The following is a 7627-nucleotide window of genomic DNA, read 5'->3' as shown; positions in this document are numbered from 1 at the left end:
TAGCACCCACCCAGCTGTATAGAAACTCCGTCATGCTAGCTAGTACGCAGTACGAGTCATTAACTGACTGTAAAAAGTCAGCACAACAAAAATAAACTACACCTAAACTTGGTTTATATCTGACCCAGATAGACTGCAGGTCATAAATTCTTACCTGAAGTTCAGTTCACCTGACACTCGGACTGGCCCCGCCTCGGGTCTCTCCTCCTCCTGTCTCCCCTTTCTCTCATCCACCTGCTGTCCTCCACCGCTAACTAATGTTACTGAATCTGTGGAAGCTCCAGCATAGCCACCACCAGAGTTATTTTTACACATCAGCCAGCATCTGGCCAATCCACCACCTTTCATTGTTTATACCGTTACCAAAATCTTTATAAACAATATCATCGGCCCATAAAAACGAAAATTCACCATCGGCCCACCGAGCAAATGCTCGGTATGCCCAATTGCCAGTCCAGCTATGGTTGTGCCATCAGTTAACCCTTCACATGCCAGCTGTGGCACGCGTGCCTAGGGTTGCCGACCCCTGGTTTAAACGAATCAACATCCCCGAGTCACTCTAACTATTAGAAACCTTGAAGCAAAGGCTGAGGGGGCGGTGTAGAAGCAATTTTCCAGACCAGCTTAGTAATCAACCAAAGACCCACAAAGACTTTTAATTCACTTGAAAGCCTGATGCTTATCCTTGTCCACCCCAGCTGCAAAACTCAAAAACCAGTCCTATTTGTTATCATCTATCATCCACCAGGCCTTACACAGAGTTTCTGTCTGATTACTCAGCCTTTGTATGTAAATTTAGCGCTCAGCTCAGATAAAATAATTATTGTGGGTGATTTTAACATCCGTGTAGGTGCTAAAAATGACAGCCTCAACATGGCATTTAATCTGTTATTAGACTCAATTGGCTTCGCTCAAAATGTAAAAGAACCCACCCACCACTTTAATCACACTCTAGATCTTGTTTTAACATATGACATAGAAACTGAGCATTTAACAGTATTTCCTGAAAACCCTCTGCTATCTGAACGCTACTCCAACAGAGGTTGATTATCTTGTTAATAATTGTAACTCCTCACTACGTACGATACGATACTGTAGCTCCGGTGAAAAGTAGAACCTCATCAGAATTACTTGACTCTGTGGTATAGTTCTCAAACATGTAGCCTAAAGCAGAGCTGGAGAGGAAATGGCGTGTCACAAATTTAGAAGATCATCATTTAGCCTGGAGAAATAGTTTTTTGCTTTATAAGAAAGCCCTCCATAAAGCTAGAACATCTTACTATTCATCACTGATTAAAGAAAATAAGAACAACCCTAGGTTTCTCTTCAGCACTGTAGCCAGGCGGACAAAAAGTCAGAGCTCTGTTGAGCCAACCATCCCTTTAACATTAACTAGTAATGACTTCATGAACTTCTTCAAAAAAAATTTTTTTATCATTAAAGAAAAAATTACCAATAATCATCCCGCAGATGTAACATTATCTACAGCTACTTTCAGTACCATTGATATTCATTTAGAATCTTCTCCATTCCTACAAATCTGCTCAAAGAAGTCCTGCCATTAATTAATGCTTCAATCTTAAATATGAACAACCTATCTCTAATAATTGGCAATGTACCACAGGTCTTCAAGCTGGCTGTAGTTAAACCTTTACTCAAAAAGCCATCTCTAGACCCAGCTGTCTTAGCTAATTATAGGCCAACCTCCAACCTTCCTTTCATTTCAAAAATCCTTGAAAGAGTAGTTGTCAAGCAGCTAACAGATCATCTGTAGAGGAATGGCTTATTTGAAAGTTTCAGTCAGGTTTCAGAGCTCATCACAGCACAGAAACAGCTTTAGTGAAGGTTACAAATGATCTTCTTATGGCCTCTGACAGTGGACTCATCTCTGTGCTTGTCCTGCTAGACCTCAATTGCAGCGTTCGATACTGTCGACCATAATATGCTATTAGAACGATTAGAGCACGCTGTAGGTATTACAGGTACTGTGCTGCAGTGGTTTGTATCATATCCATCTAACAGACTCCAATTTGCTCATGTAAATGGAGAGTCCTCTTCACACACTTAGGTTTGGAGTTCCACAGGGTTCAGTGCTAGGACCAGTTCTGTTTACATTATACTCTTGCTCTTGACAAAGGCGGTCGCACTTTTCTCCTCTCCTCCTCTCCCTTAGCTTCCCTGCTTAGCCTCTTGTGTCCTTGTCTAGTCTCGTGTTTTTTGTATTACTTTTCCCTGGAGCACTCTCTCACAGTCTGTTCTCTAAAACCTAAAAGAGGAATTATGGATTTGATCAACTGGTCCCTAAATGCAATTGACACCCCTTTCTGAACGAGAATTTTGGGCTTGGGTGAGCCTGAGTGCTGAAGATATCTACCTATTCGGAACCATGGTAACAGGGTTCTGGGGGATCGGAGCTGGCTTGACCCTGACTTATCGAAGAATTAAGAAAGTGGAACCGGCTGTTCAAACCCCCACAAGGATGCCCGCTGGGATTGAAACGATGGGAAGAGGCGTGAGTTTCTCAAAATGGGGGGGGTCCTATTTCACTGCAGGGCAACCTAACTTTCTGCTTCTTAATTCAGATAAAACTGAGGTTATTGTACTCATATGAAATATGGTATCTAACCAGATTCTTACTCTGGATAGCATTACTCTGGCCTCCAGTAACACTGTGAGGACCAAGACATGTCCTTCAATGCACATATTAAATAAGTAGGACTACTTTAATATCCTGTCTCAGAGTGATGCTGAACAACTAGTTCATATATTTATTACTTCTAGGTTGGAAGTTATTATTATTATTATTCATTATTATCAGGATGTCCTGAAAACTCCCTGAAAAGCCTTCAGTTAATACAAAATGGTGCAGCAAGAGTACTGACAGGGACTAGAAAGAAAGAGCAGATTTCTCCTATATTGGCTTCCCTTCATTGGCTCCCTGTTAAATCCAGAATTCAGAATCCTGCTCCTCACATACAAGGTGTTAAATAATCAGCAGATGGCCCCACCCCTCCCTTAGCCTGAATCTGCCAGAGGTTTCTTCCTGTTAAAAGAGAGTTTTTCCTTTCCACTGTCCCAATAGGTCTTGCTCATAGGGGGTCATATGACTGTTGGGTTTTTCTCTCTATGTATTATTGTAGGTAGGGGTGCAACAATACTCGTATGATATTGAACCGTTCGATACAGTCCTTTCGGTTCGGTACGCATGTGTATCGAACAATACAAAATTTATTTGATCAACTTTTCTTCTGACGATGCTGTCTGTGTTGAGCGCTCAGTGGATCTGCACTCGACAGTGCAGCCTAGGCGGAGTAGTCGAACGCAGATTCACTGAGCGCAGGGCAAGCTAGCAGACAGAAGTTAAGCTCTCGTTGCAACATGGCAAATTGAACCTCCCCCACCGTCATTCAGATCTGGCATTTGGAACTATTTTGGTTTTCATGTGAAGTATGACCCTGAAGGTAAGAGCGTCATGGACAAAAGTAAAACAGTATGTTGGATGTGCCACGCAATGCTCAATTACATTGGTGGGAACTAGTGCGTTAGCGCAGTTAGCTCGTTAACGTGTTGACGCCGTCCAGCCTACGCACGGTGCGATCCGCGGTAGCTTGTTAACGGAGATTTGCCGTGTTGTAGCGTTAACGTCATTTCAACGACATTAACGCTGACAGCACTAGTGGGAACACAACGAATATGACTGCACATTTACTCCGACATCATCCTAGTGCAAAGACAAGTGGAAGCAGACAAAAACAACAAGCATGCATGCTACAAACTTTACCCGAGTCATTTAGACAGCCGTTAGCACATGATTCTCCTTATGGGGACCTGATATGTTTAATATGCTGCTGAGAAAATAGCCCAGAAGAAGCGTATAGTATAGCTTTTAATTTGGAAAGAGCCATTTCTCTGTAATAAACTCTCTTTTCCAAAGATGAGTGATTTCTCGATCAGATAGATAGATTTTTTTATTACTTTGTTGTTTCAGCAACATTAAATTTAAAAACTGTACTTTTGGGTTAAAATATATATTTATAATTTTAATAAATGACAAATTAAAAAGGCATGAACATTTTTTTTGTATCGAAAAAATATCGAACCGTGACACCAAAGTATCGAACCGAACCGAACCGTGAATTTTGTGTATCGTTGCACCCCTAATTGTAGGGTCGACCTTACAATATAAAGCACCTTGAAGCGACTGTTGTAATTTAGCGCTGTATAAAATTGAATTGAATTGAATTGAATTGAATTGAATTGAATTGAATTGAATTGAATTTAATATCCACTCGTGCCTGCTGCCTCTCATCAAGTGCAACTCTACATTGGAACAAAGTCCAGCTCCTCATGAGGAGACTGATTCCAAAGCTCAAGCGCTGCATTGTGGTGAGCTCCATTATATCTATCTGGCATATCTCAAGCTCATGTACTACCTCAGGCACCTTCCACACCGATGAGGTGACGTTCCATGTCGCAATGACCAGCGTGGGATTGGCCAGGTATATTTTTTTAGTTTGTTCATTCAGATGGTTGTTGCAGAACACTAGTTAATGTGTTTCTGTTTCTTTAATTATTCATTTGTTGTTGTTTTTTTAACAAAACAAAACAAATCAATTACATTACAAATCATTAAAATGTATATATAATTCATATATAATTCACAGGTATACCATTAAATATGCATTTATACAACAAATATAACATCCAAGTAAGATCACAGTGATAAAAAGTTGACTGTCACAGTTGTAAATGTTTTCAGGGAACAGATACTTTATAAAGCTGAAATACTGGATTATATAATTTAATTTTGACATATCCCTTTTATTATATATGTATTCTGACAGTTTATTGCAGCTTTAAAAAATTCAGAGTACAGTAACTATACTGAACATAGGGTTCTAAAAGTCAGCAGTTTAAATTCATTTGAGCTGTTTGACTTCATTTACTCAATATTCAATACTCATTAAGGATGTCATGATGCATGCTCAATCATCCAGCTAAGGAAATTCCAAAAGGTTGATTCTGTTCATCTGGACGTGTTTTCAGTGGGAGAAATGTTTTGTCACTTATCCAAGCGACTTCTTCAGTCTCCGCTGACTGCAGGTTTCCCGCTCAAACCAGAATTCCTCCCTGTCCAGAATGTGTACATCCTTATCATTGAAAGAGTGTCCACTGGCCTGTAATTGTGAATAGACTGCAGAGTTCTGGCCTGACGAGTTAGCTCTTCTGTGTTGTGCCATGCGCTTAGCCAAATAATTAATTGCCATAATTGCCATGATGTATAAATCATGGCAATTATCCTGGCACTTAACAGTGTACACTATATTATTCTGTTTGTGCCGGGCAGAGCTAATTCTTGGGGTGGACCAATTTTTGGCACAGCATGCTTTGGGGTTAGAAATTCACAGAGAAGCAGTGTTTAGAGAAAATGCTTCTCAGCTGTTCTGATACTCCTGACACATAAGGGATTACTAAGGGTTTCCGCTTAGGCAACAGTTGTGCTTCTTCTCTCCCTGGTCACCTGGAGCGTTCTTTAGGTGCCTTCCCAACTTTGACAAATGTCCAGCTTGGATAACCACATTTACTCAGGGCCTTCTTGATATGATGTCCTTCTGCATCCCTGACCGCTGTAGCTGTGGGGATGGTGTTCACTCGGTGTTGTAGTGTCCTGATGACACCCAGTTCATGCTCCAGTGGATGATGAGAGTCGAACCTTAAATACTGATCCGTATGTGTTGGTTTATGGTACACATAAACTTTTAAATGTCCCCCATTACTGATGGAAATCTCAGAGTCTAAGGCTAACATATCATTTCATATCCTACCTGGTGAATTTGATGTCTTTGTCCACCAAATTGATGTGATCAGTGAATTGTGGTACATCCTGAGATTTAATCCTCAACTCATTGTTAGGCAGCTCAAACTCAAACTAAGGACATCACTTGGATAAGTGACAAAACATTTCTCTCACTGAACTCTCTGTCCAGATAAACAGAATCAACTTTTTCAGATTCATAAAGGATGCATATTCTCTGCATATGACATTGTTCATGCCTACTCGCCTGAAGAAACTGACTGCACTCCACGAGAGTCTGGCAGCACAGATGAACCAGCTGCTAGAAAGACACCCAGAATGGCTAACCAAAGGCTGGACACTCCTGATCCTCAAGGACACCCAGAAGGGACCATCCCCATCCAACTACTTGCCAATAACCTGTTACCACATGGAAGCTCCTGTCAGACATCAAGATGAACAGGCACATTGGTCAATACATGAGTGGGGCACTGAAATGAATTGACAAGAATACCAGAGGTGCAAAACACCAGCTGCTGGTAAACTGAGCAGTCAGCTGACCAACCTGTGCACTGCCTGGATTGACTATAAGAAAGCCTATGACTCAACACCTGGATCCTGGAATGGCTAGAACTATAAAAGATCAATAGGACCCTAAGAGTATTCATCGGGAACTCAATGGGGATGTGGCGTACAACACTAGAGGCCAACTTCAAGCCCATAGCACAAGTCACCATCAAGTACGGGATATACCAAGGAGATGCTCTGTCCCCACTGCTGTTCTGGATAAGCCTGAACCCCCTCAGTGAGATCATTGACAAGACTGTCAGCCACATCCTCTACATGGATGACATTGAGTGAACGAGACATCGATTCACTGATCCACACAACCAGATTGGAGAAGTGTAGTCAGATGGTGACAAAGACAGGGAAGGCAGTCAGATCTGAGAGGATCGAACTACCAGAAGGCAACATTGTAGACATCTAAAACAGTTACAAATACCTGGGAATCTTACAGGCAAATAGGAACCACGAAGAGGCTGCTAGGAAAGCTGCAACCACCAACTACCTGCAGAGGGTCAGGAAAGTCCTGAGGAGCAGCAGCATCAGGAAGAAGGAACACGAGAAGCTGGAGGAGTACCAAGGGCTCAGAGAAGAGCTTGAGAAGATGTGGAGGGTGAAGGTAAAAGTGGTCCCAGTGGTAATCAGAGCAGTTGGTGTAGTGAAAATTAAGCTAGGCAAGTGGCTCCAGCAGATATTAGGAACAACATGAGAGATCTCTGTCCAGAAGAGTGCAGTCCTAGGAACAGTCTGCCCGCAGGTCTATATAGCATTATAGCTATCGCCACCCAGTGAATTTGTGGGGTGTTGTCCATGAATTAGACGAGCAGGAGAACATGGATGGCATTTTATTTTGTTTACAGGACATTTTAAACATGTGTTCCACTTCAGTTATCATTACTATGGTATTAAATTCCTGCTTATTACACAGAAACGGCCAGAGGTGTTTCTTAGTAGTCATCACTTTAATTCTTGTTTCTGCCTTGATACCCCTACTATTACCACTTATATCCGAGCTGTGTTTCCACATTATTACCCACACTTTTTGGGCCTTGTCATCAGATTCCATATATTTCAGTAGAACTAACTGTGACCACTGTTGCTACCACAATATTACTTGGATATTAAGTGGTTATTACTTTGTCATTAGGTGGTAATAACTTTTTGTTACACAATATTACAGCCTTGTTTCTACGTTTTTAACCTACTATTACCACTTTATTACCAAGCTGTAGAAGAAAGTGCTGCCGAATTAGGGTAGACTGTGGGACT

The sequence above is a fragment of the Neolamprologus brichardi genome, chromosome 20 (genome assembly GCF_056152115.1).
Source record: "Neolamprologus brichardi isolate AB-2024 chromosome 20, ASM5615211v1, whole genome shotgun sequence".
NCBI lineage: Eukaryota > Metazoa > Chordata > Actinopteri > Cichliformes > Cichlidae > Neolamprologus > Neolamprologus brichardi.
Note: the sequence above shows the minus strand (reverse complement) of the source record.